The following is a 17,688-nucleotide window of genomic DNA, read 5'->3' on the forward strand; positions in this document are numbered from 1 at the left end:
ACACAGACACACACATATGACACAAATATATCACACACACAGACACACACACACACACACACAAAGAGTCTTTAAAAATATAATTTCAGCCAGGTGTGGTATCATACTCCCTTAATCTGAGCACTCAAGAGGCAGAGACAGGCAGTTCTCTGTGAGACTGAGGCCAGCCTCGTCTACATAGTAAGTTCCAGGCCAGCTGAGTAGCTGGGGCTACAGAGAGAGAGACCTATCATATAAATTACATATACATGTATATGTATGTATGTATATGTAATTTCACATAAATATTATGTTGAACTAACCAAATACACCTCAGCATTTTCAAGCTTTTTTTTTCTTTAAAATATTGTTTTATCTCCACTTCCACCTTACTATCCCCTCCTGACTTCATGTCCTCTATCATTATTTTTCTTTTTATTTATTATTTTTATTTTTCGCGTATGAGTATATGAGTGCGTATAAGTGTGTGAGTGCACCCATGTCATGCAATGTTTTGAGAAGAGGGCTTCGGATTCCCCTGGAACTGGAGTCAAGAACGATTCGTAGCTGCCATGTGGGTACTGGGAATTGAACCCGGGCCCTCTGCAAGAGCCATCAGTGCGCTTAACCGCGGAACCACGTATCCAGCCCATTTTTCTAAGCCCTAATGAGGATAATTTGTGTTCCCCCAATGCCCTGGATGTGGGTCCATCCCCTAGAGCTTGGTCAACCTAAATGGCATCAGACCCTTAAAGAAAGTTTTCTTTTCCTCCTCCTCTCCCAGAAGCTATCAATTGCCAATAGTTCTTCAACCAGGGCTATGGCTTCTTGCCCACCTCCCCCAACCATGCTGCATTTCTGTCTGACCTAGGATTACATAGGTCTAGTGTATTCTATCACAAATGCTGTGGGTTCATATGTACAACTGCCCTGTGGTGTCTGGACAACTCGGTTTCTTTGTAGTCATTTACCACCCCTGGTTCTTATAATCTTTCTGTTCCTCCCCTTCCACAATCATCCCTGAGCCTTGGGAAGAGAAAGTGTGATATAGGTGTCCATTTAGGCCTGAGCATTTTGGAGGTAAATAACAGCTTTTGTCTGATATTTCAAAATCAAAGTGTTGCCTATCTTGATAGAGAATTAGGGTCAGATCATCATTATCACCATGGAGCCCTTATTCAGTCAGTATTTGCTGACTATCTACTATAAGCAGGGGCCATGTTGGAAGAATAGAGCTGTGTGCAAATGGTAGTGCAGGCTTTACTGACTTCCTTCCTGCTGTGGGAGGCAGACAACAGAACACTACTTCTGATGCAATGCAATGCCTGTGTCTATAAAGGGGGCTAGTCAGCTGAACGCACACCATTGAGAGATCCAGCCTTATAAGATGAGGGCCACAAAGATGCATCTTCTTACTACGAGGCAAGATTCAGAAAGGAGCAGGGGCTGGGAATGAGACTCAATGGGTAGGATGCTTGCCTAGCATGAACCAAGCCCCGGGTTCATCCCCAGTACTGCAGAAGCCAGGCATGGTGATGCATGCCTATAATCTCAACACTTGGGAGACGAGGCAGTAGGATCAGAAGTTCAAGGTCTCAAACAAAGACACCAAAAGGGGAGAAGCTGACAAAGCAAGAAGCAAAGAGGTGGGAGGACTGGGGAGATCAGAGGGTTTCATCATGATTCCAAGCAGCTAGTGGTTAAGAGATGGGCAGCTTGCTCTTCCCTAAGCATTCTTGAAACAATAGCCAGCAGGACACCTGTCACAAGGCTGTATTTCTGACATGGGAGGGGACTACAACAGCCTTGCTTCTTTAAGAAAGTGAGGGGGTGCTTCCCTTCTTTGTAAGTGATTACAGTTCAGACAGCAGCTAAGCTGGTGGAGGCCAGGCTGCTGGGTGTAGGGGGAGCACATTCTACATCCTCTTTCCCCACCCCCAACTGCAACAGAGGGAAGAGAGGAGACTTGAGTGCTCTACCCCTAAGCAAGTCCATGCTTTTCATCCTCCAGGCAAAGTACACATTTCCTTCCCCCTTCAAGCAACACGAAGCTGGTACATGTCATCTCTAACTGGAAACCAGAAGGTCACCTTGAAATGCACCCCCCCCCAATTTCTCAGTGTCTCAAAGCTGTAACAAATTACCTCTGCTTACAATGCTCTTGAGAACGCCCCTCTCCTCCCGTCCCTGCATGAAGTCTTCCTGTGACACGGAATCCATCACCTACAGTACTATTACTTTATAAAGAAACAGATTAAGTGTCTCATAAACAGTGTGGTGATTGAGATAATGGAAAGCGCCTCTCGTCCCCGTCTGCAGCATCAGACTATGAAGCATCTCCAAGCAGCCAGGAAGAGGAAATTAATAGAAGCAAGAGGGAATAACCACTTTTATGCAATTTCCTCAGGAGATAGTGGACCATCTAATCTTTATTGGAGCCCTTTAACCTGTCACTCAGCACTCGTCAGAGCTTCTTTAGCTCTCGAAATTTTTCTTGATATCTAAGAAAGATAAGATGAAAACCTCAAAATATTATTCGATAATTTTCAAAGGTGGAGGGTGCCCATTGCCTCTGTCCCCCCCTCCCTTGATGAAGACCTAGGAAAACATTTTTATGCAGCAGCGGAAATGTTGGCGAGCTTAACTATTCCAGGCGCACGGTCCAGGGGGTCAGAGCTCCTCCGTAGGAAAAGACTCTCTCCTTGCATTTTAAATGCCATTCCGCCTCTCCACTGCCTTCTGTCCTTGCACTCTTCTTTTTAATAATCTGATTACTTCTCTTGATCTAATTTTTTTTCCCCAAATGAGTTTGCAAAGGTTCATGCTAATGAATATTCATCCCCTGCTTAAGAAGCGGGTGCCTATTTCTCAAGGCAGGTGCACTCAACAGCTGGCTTGGGGAAGCCTGCCTGCCTCACGGGGTGACGGCGAGAGGGGCAGAGCATGCTCCTGCTCAGGAAGAGAGAGGTTTACAGCCCAAAGTGCAGCCTCCTAGCACTCCTTTATCCCCATGCCTTGCCCCCCTCTGCAGAAGTACCTCTCCGCCACTGCTCAGACTGCAGCTGGGTGTGGTGGCAAAGAACCTTTCACACCATCCTGAACGGCTCCTCCATTAGCTCTTGTGGCCTTGCATGGCTTTGATATGTACAGTCACCCCTGTGGCTGAATGTTCCCCAAGGGCCTCACACCTTGGATGCATGACTCAGAAAATCCAAGCAAGAGGCTTCTTGGCAGGAGATGGTATTCACATCCTTGGGCCTGTCTGTTCTGAAAAGCAAATTTGGTTTTTCCCAGAATGGGTCTCTGAACAGCATCAGAATATTCCATGGGAATATAAGACACTGTGGGCATTCCCTGCTCCCCTTGCATTAATGGCAATGCCAAGAAAACTGAGAGTAGAGACAGTTCTCCGTCACCCATCCATTTGTTCATTCATCCATCCATTCACCCATCCATCCACCTACCCATCCATCCATTCATCCATCCACCCAGCCACCCATCAGTCCACCCACCCACTCTCCCACTCATCCACCCACCCACTCCCTCATCCACCCATCCATCCACCCAACCATCCATCTCTCCATCCATCCATCCTTCACTGTAGTAGTTTAAAATCTCTCTGAAATCCGACCTCATCATGTTTGAACTTTCCTTTCTCCTACACATGGCACAAGCCTTCCACAAGCTCTGTCTGGTTAAACAAGATGCTCCTGAAATCTACCTGGAATAAAGCCCCAAAGACAAAAGCGATGACAATAGTTTCAGCAACAATTATGATCCTAGTATGGAAGGGAGGAGAGTCCCATAGAGTGTGGATCTTGCAGATTTCCAGGAGGGTTACTTAATGAGGAGTGTCAAAATACCCAAAAGCTTTGATTCAGAAGTAAAAACTTCCAAGAAAAAAGCAGGCAAATGTGGAAAAGATTCTTGTTCATGGATGTTCATCACAGTGTTATTTCTAAGGAAAAAGGAAGGGTGATAGGAAGGGATTGAAGGAGAGAATAAAGCAAAGAGGGAAGAAAGGGATTTAAAAGTCTAATAAGAGGGTACTAAGTAAGTAAATTATGGGCCATTCATGTAGCAGACTACTACACAGCCATTAACGTTATGTGTTGGAAAAATATTTTAAAACTAGGCTCTAAAATTGTAGATAGAACATGAACTTCATTAAATATGCATACTATTCTCCCTAAAATGAAAGACACGGGGCCTGCCTTTGCTGGTAATTATGACTTTGAGTATTTTCTCAGTATTTTGAATTATATGTATATATGACTTTGCTAATCAAAGGAAATGACATTCACTACATTTAAAAATAATTTTTGCCGAGGACACAAAAGTACAGATGTAGGCTCTGATCCTGCAGAGTGAACTGGGTGAAACAGGACAGAGTGGGCGGTGTGCTACAAAAAATTCTACAGCAGAGGCAGAGGTGGGCTGATCTAGATGCCTCCAGAGGAAGAGAAGAGTGAATGGAAGCTCAGCTCGGGAGGCTGCCCAGAGGAGACAGCACTTGCATGGGCCTGATTGGGAGAGTGGGACAGGCGGGAAGAGAGAGAAAGACTCAAGGAAGGAGTCCACTTGCCTGGGAAATTTGTGAGTAGCTGCAGAAGTGGCCAGGATTACAGAGTGTCTATGGGAGCCATGGTGGGAGATGGGCCAGGGCGCTTCCAATTCTACATCACCCTAGGCATATGAAACCTAGCAGATCCCCCCCCCCCTTCTCATCTCCCTGGGCCCAGTGCCAACTGTAATGGCCTGTGCAGTTGGGACACTTAGCTGTGTCATACACTCATATCACTCATGGTGACACTTGCTGAAATTGATGAATTCTGCAGGCATCATGACACAGACGAGACTGTAAGTTACAGTGCTATTAAGCTGCTCATACAGCGAAGGCAGCAGCCAGCCAGGAACTCATTAGCAAGGAGAGGCGGGGTTGCTGTGGTTGTGGGTGTTGCTTTGATGTAATAAAGGGACTCACAAGACAGGGCCCAATAGTGACAACAGAGGGCAAGTTCTCAAGGGGGAAAGACTGGACCTGGGGCTCTCAGAGTAACCAGGCACATCTGAGCCTCTCAGAAGCAACTCCAAGGCTAGACCTGAGACCCTGGACCAAAGTCAGTGGTTGAGGTGTAGGGTGTTTTCTAACGGTCTAGGCCAGTGGTTCTCAAACTGGGTGTTCAGAGCAGCAATGGACTGAATGTTTCTGCCCCCTAAAATCACATAGCATTTAGAGTGGGTCCTTTGAGAGGTGGATCCTTAGAGGGGTGATTGGTCATGAGGGTGGAGCCTCTTAGTGTTCTTACTGAGCTGGGAGACAGCTTGCCTTGTGTCTGCTCTCTGCCACAAGGAGAAGTGGCCATCTCCAAATCAGGATGGGGCTCTCACCTGTGGGCACCTTGGTCTTGGACATCCTGCTGTGAGAAGTAAATGTTTGCTGTTTCATCCACTCCGTTTATGGACTGTACATTAGAGCAGAACGAATCAAAGCAGGCAGCATCAATGGCACCTGACATCGCAGATACATGGGATCTTGGACCCTCATCTAGACCTGCTACTTTGGGAAATCTTGGGAAGGGGTCCATACCACCTGAGTTTTACCAAGCCCTCCAGCCCTGCTGATGTATTGTGTGGAAACAGTACCACTACTCTAGATCACCTGCTGGAGCCTTGGATCTGAAAAGCTGACTGTTCCTGGAGTGTGAATATAAGCAATTTACTTCACTATCTGAAGCCCAGACAAAATCCCAGCATAGAACTGGAAAAGTGGTAAGAAGCCCCAACCTTAGCTGAGGAGCTTATTGGCAATCAATAGCTGCTGGGAGAAAGAGAGAGAGAGAGAGAGAGAGAGAGAGAGAGAGAGAGAGTGCGGGGAGAGAGAGAGAGAGAGAGAGAGAGAGAGAGAGAGATAGTTTAAGGACAGGTTAACTAGATAGGTTAACCAGGTTTCAGTGAATGGATCCATAGCAGAGGGCATTTGGGGACACCAATTTGACTCAATAGACCTTAACAGATATGACAGAGTACATGAAATCAGGCAGGGGCATTAAGAAGAGTGCAGGTAAGGGATCAGGTCTAAATATGATCAAAATGTACTGTATGAAATTTATAAACATTTAATAAAAATGTTAAAAACCCCGTAACACTGTCAAAACATCATACTGTATCCCTTAAAGATGCACAATTATTATCTGATAAGTAAAAATAAATAACTGTAATAAAAATTTTTTTAAAAAGTTAGTGACAGCCTTAAAAAAGTATATAGGTACATCATAATTTATTTAATTGACTCCCTATTTTGAAGCTAAGCAACATGTACAAATACTAGTTATTTATTGTTGAACGGAAAAACAATCATGAATAATGGGAACATATAATGCTCCCCAATACTAGTATAATGATTCAGAGTTTTTACAATAGTGAGATTGAGGTGGGTTTCTCAAAGTTTCTGATATATATTTTCCCATTTTTATGCTGTAAACATATATTGCTTTTTTGTATAGACAGATGATTTCTACTAATAGCATAAGGTCAGAGAGCTGTTAGAAAGGAGCAGGGTGCACAGGACAACGTGGATTGGGAAGTGGGGTCTGAGGTGACCTGAGGCACAGGAATGCCTTGTTTAACTCAGCTCTCCCATCCACTGCTGAATCTCCATGTCCCCAACTCTACCTCTTCAGCCACTACCAGTGTCCCCAAAAGTCCTTTTTGCAGGAACAAAGCCCTTTTTCTGTACTGTCTATTAATTCTGTGCACACCTGGGAGAACTTCCTGTAGGTGCTAAGGTAGATATCACATATCCATGGCATTCACATTGGCTAAGAAGGTGCTGTGCAGAGGGAATCCGGAGCGTGAGAGGCCTGGTGGAGATCTGGGCAGAAGCAGGAATTCTTAAGTATGGGTTCTATGGCAGGATCAAAGCATCCTTGAGAGCAGTGGAGATGGTTCACTAGGTAAAGCATTTGCGATGCAAGCCTGAGGACCTGACTTCAGGTGTTTGGAACCTACATAAAGCTGGATGTGGTAGTGTGCTTCTATAATTCCAGTGCTCCTATGACATTGCCCTCTCTCTCTCTCTCTCTCTCTCTCTCTCTCTCTCTCTCTCACACACACACACACACAGACACACACAACACAATACAACACATTCATACACACTTTAAAAACAGATCTCCTTAAGAAGGTGAGGCCGTAGCTGTGCAATTGAAGGAAGGCCAGTACACAGTGAGCCTAAGCTGAGGGCAGGGAGGGGCTGACACTCTGCAAGAGAGCAGATGCCTCAAGAGGGTGGCACCACCTCTCAGCTTCCCTCTCAGCCACCAGTGAGATAGTTCATGGGTCCTAGGATGCAATAAAAAGGATGATGAGGACCAGGTCAGTCCAGCATCCCAAGGGACCCCTAGTTGTCTGTCTCACTGAGCCCACCAGGCAGGCATAGGGCCCCACTATACCAGCAAGGGCCAAGAATCCCTAGCTGTCCCATGTGTAGCCTGTCTACTCTGCCTCCCAACCCAGCAGATACTAGCTGCCAGTGTTCTAAAAACGCCATCAATCTGGTGGCTCTGTGCCCACTGTGGACAAGCAGACATATGCTGGCCATCAGGCAGCTTCCCGTGCTTCCAAACTGAAGTGTTTACCCTCAGAGAAAAGCCTTGTTTTTTTTTAAACCATTCCCCCAACACACATCCTGATGGACCCCATTAAAAATAATGTCTAACCAAGTTCTTCAGGTAAATGAAGGTGAGTGCTTAGTGTCTCTCTAAGGGCTGGATGGCTGCTCGCTCCTGCCCAGCCCCTGGGCACCGGCAGGTCAATAGGTGGTGAGCTATTTCAGGAACAGCATGTCTTCTCTGCTCCCTCAGCCTTCCACAGAGCCAACATGAAAACAAAACCAGAACCAGAGCTGGTACTCAAGATGAGGCAGGAGGATCAGAAGTTTAAAGCCATCCTCAGTAGGGACTTCAAGGGCAGTGTGGGTCACATGAGACCATGTCTCAAAGCAAGATCTCTCTCTCTCTCTCTCTCTCTCTCTCTCTCTCTCTCTCTCTCTCTCTCTCTCTCTCCCTCTCTCCAGAGGTAGGAGAATTGCCAGAAGTTCAAGGCCAGGTTGATCTACTTAATGAGTTTTAGTCCATCCAAGGCTACATAGCAAAACAAATAAAATAAAAAGAAAGAAAAAAGAAATGAATGAGGGAGAAAGAGAAAATTAAGGAAGAGAGAAGAGGGAAAAGGGGAGGGAGGGCAGGGGAGGGGAGAGAGAGGGAGAAAAGGCAACCATGCTTGGGTGTATCAGACAAATTTTATTTCCCCTCCAAACTCTGACAAGACAAATAGAGCTTTCTCTTAAGAACTGTTGTTAGTCCTCCCATTTCAGACTTCCTCACTCTGAGGCTTTGGTGAGCTCACAAATCACAATCAGACAGTGTGGGAAAAGCCCTTTGGAACAAAATATCAAGATCAGATTAGCCAACACTCAGCAAAGGTACCATGCCACTTCCCTAGCCTGCCATGGCAGACATCACTAATCAATCACCATACTCATTCCCTCCCAATGCAGAGCAAAGCTTAGGACCTTCAACACAGCACCCAGGTAGCCACTGTGACTTAAAAGCATCTGCCACATTACAGACCTAGGATGAGTAAAAAGAGGCCCATAGAAGGTGGTGACCTGACTTGAGGCACACAACCAGCTAGAGAATCAGAAAGTGCCACAGGGTGTCAAGACCTACTCCTCCTGCCCTCTAGGCCCTGTCATTAGGATAGGCCTAACACAGCTCCCCTGCCCCCACTCCACCTGCCTCTACTCCTTCCCCTTGTCACTTTTCAGGTCAACCCCACAGCACAGCCTCCTGACCCACTGGGAAGCCGGGCACCTAATTATTCTCTCTGTGTGCATCGGGGAAGAGGGTATTATGTAGAAATAAGTGTGCCAAGAGGTGTCTCATCTCCAGAGAAGGTCAAGTGCTGCATATGTATAATATAAGATTAAGATTTCCCCTTCTATGGTGTACTTGATAAAATAATTTTGCTGTGACCTTTACAGAAACCCAGGAGTACAAACGGGAACCATGGAGTCTGCAGCTTCTCCCCAGGTCACCAAACCATAAATACATAAATCTGCCAATGATACTACACAGCATTCAAGGGGGCAGGACACACAAAATAAATGATTTTTACTTTCTGGTAATGACAGAGCAAAAGCTTTGAGGCTGGAATACTCATGCTGTGTCTCTAGAGCTGTCTGGACAGATAGGGGACAGGAGGCTTGCCTGCCTGTGATGCCCTAGCCTTGCCCATGTGGCAGAGCAGACGTGGCTGTGAACCTCCTTAGCAGAATGCCAGAGAAGCCTATCCGGGCATCAAAGTCAAATCTGGCTGGCTCTGCCGCCCCTCAGGGGACATCTGTTTGGCACGGGAATGATGAATGGAAAATTGTAAATCCCAGAGTCATTCTGACAAAGTAAAACAGCCATGAGCCATGATCAGTGTTGAAATAATAAGGTTATATCTGCCCTGAAGACACTCCAAGCATAAGTTCATAGAACAAGCCACCCTTGCCTGAGCCTTGAACAGAAGGCTGATAGCAGAGATTTGGCCAAAGCCATTTTGCATGACCCACGACTTTTGTTCTGGACCTTGCCAGCCAAAGGCACCTGTGAGCAGAGAAATAAGGCTCGCTGGTGTGGGGTGGTCGGGGCACCCTCCTTCTGAGCAGTGCAGTGGGACCAGCTCTTGGCTTAGCCCTGGAGGCTGTGAAAGGAACCAGGCAGACTGCAGACATGGCAACTGGGAGAGCATTCTGAGGGGAATGAGGAAGACCGCAAGGGCTGAGGAGTCAAGTTCTCAGTCTGACCATTTATCCCCAGGTGCTAAGAGGCCATTTCCAGTGTGCCAGCGTCCTCGCCTGCAGCCTCCTGGATGAACATTATCATCACCCATTGCCTTCGGGGGTGCCAGTTAAACATGATTAAGGGAGGCACCTGTGGAAAAGATCAGAGGTGTTAGGGACACACTTGCCGCTGAAATCTTACTGTGCACTTAGGGAGGCTGCTCAGCTGAAGGCACCTGTGTAGGGAGGTGGGGAAGGAACAAAGGTGCAGACTAAGGCAGGCCCTGCAGGAGCAGAGAGGGCTGAGAAGCTGTGAGAGCAGGAACCTTCCCTAAGCAAACAAGCAGAACGCAAGACCAGGCCTCAAAGTGTGACTGGCACCCAGCCAGACAGGAGAACACAGTGGTGGTCCCTCTGCTGTGGAGGAAGACACCTTCTTTCCCCTGTCCAGCTTTTGGAGCCAGGCTAGGAAAGGACTCTTATGAAAATGAGAGACTGGCATTTCCTACAGGGACAGGTTGGGATGGGATGCTGGGTGCAAGATCTGTCCCCAGCCAACCTTCATCTGCCAGCATTGGCTATAAATTTATCTTGGTGTTAGTAATACTTGTTTTATTAATAGCAGCAATGGGACTGGGCAGAGGATCAGTTGGTAAAGTACTTAAGTTCAGACCCTTAGAACCCACATAAGAAGCCAGGAGTGGTGGCACATACTCTAACCCCAATGCTAAGGGACAGTTGATCCTTGAGGCTCATTAACCAGCCAGTCTAGCTTCAGGTGCAGTGAGAGATCCTGGCTCAAAAACTAAAAGTAGAAGGGTTAAGAGATGGTTCAGTAGGTCCCATGCCACTCAAGCTTGAGGATGTGAGCTTGAATCCCCAGAATCTGTGGAAAAGCCAGACCCAGGAGCACACACCATTTATCCCAGTGTTCCTACAGCAAGATTCTGGAGGCAGAGGACAGACAAGTCCCTGCAAGTTTGCAGCCAGCTAGTCGGGAGTTCACAGTGCTGAATAACAAGAGACCTTGTCTCAGATAAAGTGAAAGGAGAAGGCCAGCACCCGAGGTTGTTCCACGACCTCCCTACACACACCATAGCACACAGTGGTCACATTCACACGGACACACGTGAACACACATGAATACAGAGTTGTTTTTTTTTTTTTAAAAAAAAAAAAAGGTAGAAAGCAATGAAGGAAAGACACTCAATGTCTGTCTCAGGCCTCCACATGCATGCACAAACTCACACTAACAAATAGACACTACCACATATACACATACATAGAGACAAAATAAAATAGCGGCGAGCTCAGCCTGGTGGTGCATGCCCGTAATCCTACAACTTGAGAGGTGGAGACACCATCTCCCAGGAATGGTAACAGTGGCCATCTTTTTATCATGACCAAGTCTCTTGCTCAGAGTGATCCCATGGCCTCATTCCAGCAGATGTAAGTCACATGGTTGAAATACTCCCCAGTGGGAAACAGGCTCAGATAAGCTGAGGAGATCATCCAAGTTCCCATAGCTGGTGGACTAGCCAGGCTCTGAGCACAGGCTGCCTGACTCCAGAGGTTTGAGAGCTCATCAGTTGAAGTAGTTTTAAGTCAAGTACATTTATTTGGAATCAACTAAAGCCAGTGGGTGTCATGTAACACATGAACTCCACCCACATGACTTCATGTGAAAAGGTATGTATCTTCAGTTAGAGCTCTGTAACTGAGAGCCACGGGAACAAGCTCTGTGCCCTTTTGAGCTTTGGTTTCATCATATGTAAAGATAGAATAAGAGCAGTTCCTACCTCAGAATGTTGTTCTAATGAGTAATTGAGATAATGTAACATATTTGGTGAACTATCTGGCATGTAATAACTGCACAGTTAAACATAAGTGCTAATAGTTTCTGCTCAAAAATAATGCACTCATTCTAAACCAATTATCATCTAAGATTTTCTAACTTTCAAAGTCATTCTTAGCCCACCATGTGCGACACTTCCATCAAAGTTCAGTAACACATGGATATTGCTTGAATTTCTAAGACGTATGGCTCTAAGCAGAAGTAGCATCCTATGTGACTTCAGAAAGTGATCTTCAAAACAAAAACTAGCTCTTGTTTTTCCCTTTTTCATTCCTGCTGGTTGGAAAGTAGACATGATGGCCAGAACCCAAGGGGCCATCTTGATCTATGAAGCAGAAATTGTGTGTTAAGGTTGTAGCAATAAGATAGAACACATCTGAATGGTATGGGTGCCATATCAATATGGATAGAGAGAGAGGAGAGAAAACACTGCATGTTCTCTTCTTTTCCCTCTAAATATGTGTGTGTGTGTGTGTGTGTGTGTGTGTGTGTGTGTGTATTATTGAAGACCAAATCCAACAAATATCTTAATCTAGGGCTGGAAATCAAGCCTATGTCCTTGTACCTGTTAGGCAAGTAGTTTATAAACTATTGAGCTACATTGCTGTCCACACCTCTATTTTTAAAACCACAGTTGTCTTGCTTTTTACTCTTTCCCATAGGAAAATATATTAACATACCAGTTCTTTTCAGCTAGGCTAGAGTTCAGTACCATTTCTCTGACAATAACACTGAGACTCATAGAGGTTAGAACTGCTCAATATTCCCAGCTAATCTCTGATGGAAGCTGAAGCTTGTCTAGTCGTTGTGAGCAAATACCTGATGTGCTAGTTAGCTTCAATTGTCAAGATGACACGCCTGGGAAGGGAAAAGCTCAAGTGGGGAATTTCATCTATCAGATTGGCCTGTGGGCATGTGTGTGAGGCATTTTCTTGATTGTTGAGTGAGATGGGGGATCCCATCCCAATGTGGGCAATACCACCTCTGGGCAGGTGGTCCTGAGCTGTATAAGAAAGCAGTCTGGAGCACAGGCTGGGAAGCAGTTCCTCCATGGTCTCTGCATCAGCTCCTGCTTCCAAGCTCCTGCCCTGCTCGAGTTCCTGCCTTGGCTTCCCTCAGTGGTGGACTGTCACCCAAGTTGGTGTTGGTCACAGTGTTCTATCACAGCAATGGAGAGCTAAGATGCCTGTCAAGAAGCAACTTAAGGAGGAAGGATTCCTTTGTCTCACAATTGATGGGATGCAGTCCCTCAAGGTGGGGAAGGCATGGCTGCAGGAGTGTGAGGTGGCTGGTCACCTCACTACATCCACAATCAGGAAGCAGAGAGGGAGGGATGCTGGTGCTTCGCTTACTCTTCTCCTGTTTACTATGGTCCCCAACCTATGGGATGGCACCACATACATTCAGGGTTGGTCTTCCCACCTCAGCCAAACCTCCCAGATGTGCCCAGAAGTTAGTTCCTAGGTGATTATAAACCTGTCAAGTTGACATGATTAACCATCACAGAAGCAGAATTCAAAGCCAAGTCTGCCTGGTGCCCAAGTTTATAACCTTTCTAGTGATTTACTACAGAAAGATATCCATGGGGGCCATGGACATTCTGTATTCATGGATATGTGGACAAAGACTCCAAAATACACAAGTTCAAGATCATCTGAGTTCAGATGAGAGGTTTGGAGACAGACGCAGCTCTTTTCTGCTCACCAAGAGAATCTTGCTTGACTTTCCTAACCTGCAAAAGGAAATACACACATACACACACACACACACACACACACACACACACACACAACAGCCTATATTGTATGCTGGCTTTGCTCCCCTCTGAGGCCCTGTGGCCTGGATTCCTGACCAGGCATGAAATCATGATATATGGATGTGGTCACCAAGCAATCTACAGAGGCCTGTTCTGAAATGGAAATTCATCTGTCCAGTGGAATCCTGGGCCACAGGAAGGAGAAGAAAGTGTGACAGTTGGTGCTACTACTGCAGCTGGACAGCGGAGAGGGCAGGACTGTTCACAGATATGAGCTGTGCCCACTTCTAGTCGGTGTTAGCTCCAGCTTTGAGAGAATGAGATATTTGTTGTTTGTGGGCAAATGATACAGTAATAATTCCTCTCTGACACCCAAATCCCCCAGAGGGACCATGTTCCAGTTTATGCCCACTTCTAGATAACTTCAGGATGGGATGGTAGTAGCCAAAGTAGCTAGTCTGCTGTCCCTTCATGTGAGGGCACAGAACAGAGAACGCCAAGAAAGCCATGTGCATTTAGGCATGACTTCCTCACGGCCAGGCTAATAATCATTACAACCCTATGAAACTTCATTACTGAATCCCCCCTCTCCCATTTCTACACGTAATGTTCATTTGTTAATAATCAAGATAAAGGCCCATAAAACAATATTGCTCCCGTGTAGCATGCCCGTCTCTTCGTTCTTGATAAGAATCCAGAATTTCATCAGAGGTACACAAGCAATTCTCCAAGACATGTCAATTATTTCAACATGACAGGTATTTGATTCCCAAATTCATCAGTGGGGGCTGGAAATATATTGGTTCATCACGCCAAGTACATTTCTGGAAGCGCTCTCAGCATTTGGGAATCAGATGATAATTGCAATACCAACACTTTGACTTTCTAATGGAATTTTTTAAGGAGCTAAAGGGTTTTGACACGTTCCTCCGCCAACCAGCTCTGAAACTTATCCTCATTGTAGACTTCCAAAATAATGAAGACACGGGTTTGCTTTTCTTCATTTTGCAGAAGAAACTCAGCTTCTCAATCTAGAAGTTGAATGGCTTTCATAAACAAAGCACACTGAAGACAAAGAAAATAAATTGTGAGAGCCAGGAGTGGTGATGCTCATGTGAGGATCCCAGTACTTGGGAGGCTGAGGCAGGAGGATGGCATGCTCAAGGCCAGCCTGAGTCCCATGGATTCTAGTAGAACTGAAAACGAACAAAAATACCAGACAGCATAGGAATGTGAGGCACGCACACAGGTGGAAGATCCTCTAGTAAAGGGGAGAGAAGGAAGTGCCCTGGAAGAGGTGATGTGCGGTTTTGAAGCATGAATAGGAGCTTACTTGGTAAATAAAATGAAGAAAGACATCAGGCAAAGAAAGGAAAGGTCATGTGCAAAGATACTCTTGCTGTAGGCCATCATAAACATAATAAAAGATTTTGTTTGCATGTGGAGAGATACCTGGTGTTCCAAATAGACTGGAAAGTCTTCAAGAGGGAAGAATGTTGAATGGAGCCTAGAGTTGAGTAAGGATGGTGACAGTGTGCCAGCACACACCCACACTGGGTCATGACTGGCCCTAGTCAATCCTTCCTTACTCTCCTGCTTCTGACTTCCCAGAGGTCATGCAAAGATCCTGTGGGGCTGTTTGGTTCTGGATGGGGTGGAGGCTCAGGCTTGGACTTCCTAACTCTGAGGTGGGGTCTCTCCCACAGCCCCAGCCTATCTACATTCACTACACCTTCTTAGTCCAGAGCAGAACCCAAGAGGCCCTACTTTCCAACAGCACCTCCCTTCTGCAGACAACAGCCAAGGAGCTCCATGTCTCAGGCTAGCCTTCCCTCTGGGCTCAGGAGATTCCTTTCTCCTGGAGAGAGAGTTGCTCTCTGCTCTTAATCAGGGCTACACTTCAGACCTTCTCAGGGCCCACTGTGGATTTATGATTTAATTTGCGTGTATGGCTCTACGAAATGATTTCAGGGCTGGTCACTTAAGAAATGATTAAAGACCATCATTTCCAACCCACAGCACTCCCTGGGGGAAGGGAAGTGGTTTGAGACAGAGGGAGGTGTTAATAACACACTGAGATGGACCAGTGGCAGGAGACTGCCAGTCACCTGGGAAGACAGAGGCAGGGAGGGCAGGATGCTAGAGGCTGTGGGCGTGTGCCCAGCAGCACTTGATACAGAGGCACCTGGGTCTCAGAGCAAGAGCCTTGCCACCCACATCTGATCTTCCCGATGGCATCTTTGCCAGGCTGGCAGATTCCATCAGAGGCAGGCCCAGGGAGCAACCCCTTGCCCAAGCATCTTTGCATCTCAGGGCAGTCAACCTGGGCGAGAAGGCGAGTGATCTCAAAGAGGAGGAGCAGAAAAACAGCTCACAAAGGCACCCTCCCTCCAGTAGCTTTCCTTGTATTGACACAGACCGGAAATTCACACGCAAGAGTTCTAAATCACCCCTGACATCTCCTCTCAGTGCACAGCCAAATGTCACACTGTACCAATTTATGAGGTGTGGCTATAAAGTTCCAAGACCAGTAATGAGCTTGGGAAGACACACTCGGCCTCCCTCCAGGAATTCCTCAAAGTCGGAGCTGTGTTCTCAACACAGCGGCTGAATTCATCAACAGGCTCAGCTTGGGGAGAACACAGTTGAGTCCATATGAGGCCTGCCCGTGGATGCACAGATGTGGGCTAGCCATGTGAAAGCAGGTAGCCTCAGAATATCACAGAAGGCAGCAATGGGGCCACCAAATTCACCCCAAGGATCATCTTTGAAGACCTGCTGTGTTCTAGAACCAGTTGCTAAGCCCTTGCTACCTGGCAGGTCCAGGTGCAGCTTCTCTGAGCCTTGAGCTTATCTGGGAAATGGTGCGAAGAGTAGCAAAAACAGTTCCCTCACCTTGCTGTGTATTGGCAAGCCCACACAAAGCTTGAAGTTGATGTTAATTACAGATCCCAAGGCCCCCTATGTGAGCACCTCCAACATCTATCATCATAAAGATACCGCAATTTCTTTAAAGCTTTTACTGTGAATAACAGGAGTTCACATTCTCAATTACATTCTGTCACACCTCTCAGGTGAGGGGACAGAGTGACTGGGTACCTCTACAGAGCGGTTTCTGGAGATGAGAGAGTGAAACCACAGGTGAGTGTTTCAGCATCTGGGTGTGACTCACCCTCTCTGGGCCACACTTGTTTTTAAGGTGGGATGAATGCTTAGACTAGAGTCCTGGATCTGCTCCCTTTGAACATGAGCTTACGGGCTGTCATCCACCCATCATGAAGCCAGTTAGCACATGCTTTAATTAAACAAGATTATTGTATGATACAAAGGCCAGCCAATACAATTCCTGCCACCGAGGAACCCCTTTCAACTCTGAGACACTAATTGAGATGTGACCTCCCTCCTCTCCGGGCTGTGGAGCTGGGTAAGCTTGGGCACCCAGAAAGCCAAGGGTGGGCCTGGATGGGCCCACCCTGCATGGCAAAGGCAAACTAGAAGCTCAGCTCATCAGGAGTCAGGCCTCCTAGAAAGATTTTCCCATTAGTCTGCAGGGCTTCTCCATCAATAATGATACCAAGCATAATGAAGATAAATATTTTGCAATGAATGGTCGCTTTTTCACATGGGAAAAAGCTATTCAAATTAAAGACATTTTGCTCTCTCTCTTCTTACATTTATTTCATTTTCTTGGCATATTTCTGAGCTGGAAAAAAAAAACCTTGCTGGAAAAGCGGGCAGAGGGAAAAACATACCCAGTGGGGAGCTGCCTGTCCTAGAGAGCTGCAGGCACAGGCATACCCATGGTGTGCACCTGCTCTGGGAAGTGAAGGTCCCAGGACCATGTCAGATCAGCTCTGGTCTCCCTGAGCAGCTGGAATAGGCAAAATGCAGCACTCAAGGGACTCATTTGCCCCGAATTATTATTGTTTTTAACATGTAGGCTTTTAATTAACTTGACACTAACTCCTGCCTACTACACACCTAATTAAATCCCTAGTTGGAGAGGAGAAGTGTGGAGCAGCATGTTGGAGCCCTACTGCCTCCATCTGTTCTCCCCAACCAGGAGGAAGGTACTCCTCCCAATGGGACTGACCCCCAGCCCCCCTCACTGTCACCCCCAGCCCCACTTACCCTCCCCTTCGGCCCCACTCACTGTCACCCCCAGCCCCACTCACTGTCACCCAGCCCCGCTCACTGTCACCCCCAGCCCCACTCGCTGTCACCCAGCCCCACTCACTGTCACCCCCGCCCCCCTCGTTGCGACCC

The 17,688-nt window shown here is 46.7% G+C and overlaps 1 protein-coding gene across 1 annotated transcript in view; it reads right to left on the reverse strand.

Annotated features, from left to right (window-relative positions):
- Ephb1 (EPH receptor B1) overlaps nt 1–17,688 on the reverse strand; it is a 514,312-nt gene that overhangs the window by 174,589 nt on the left and 322,035 nt on the right. The window lies entirely within an intron of this gene.

The sequence above is a fragment of the Nannospalax galili genome, unplaced genomic scaffold, assembly GCF_000622305.1.
Source record: "Nannospalax galili isolate Female #2095 unplaced genomic scaffold, S.galili_v1.0 scaffold1264, whole genome shotgun sequence".
In the NCBI taxonomy this organism is placed as follows: domain Eukaryota; kingdom Metazoa; phylum Chordata; class Mammalia; order Rodentia; family Spalacidae; genus Nannospalax; species Nannospalax galili.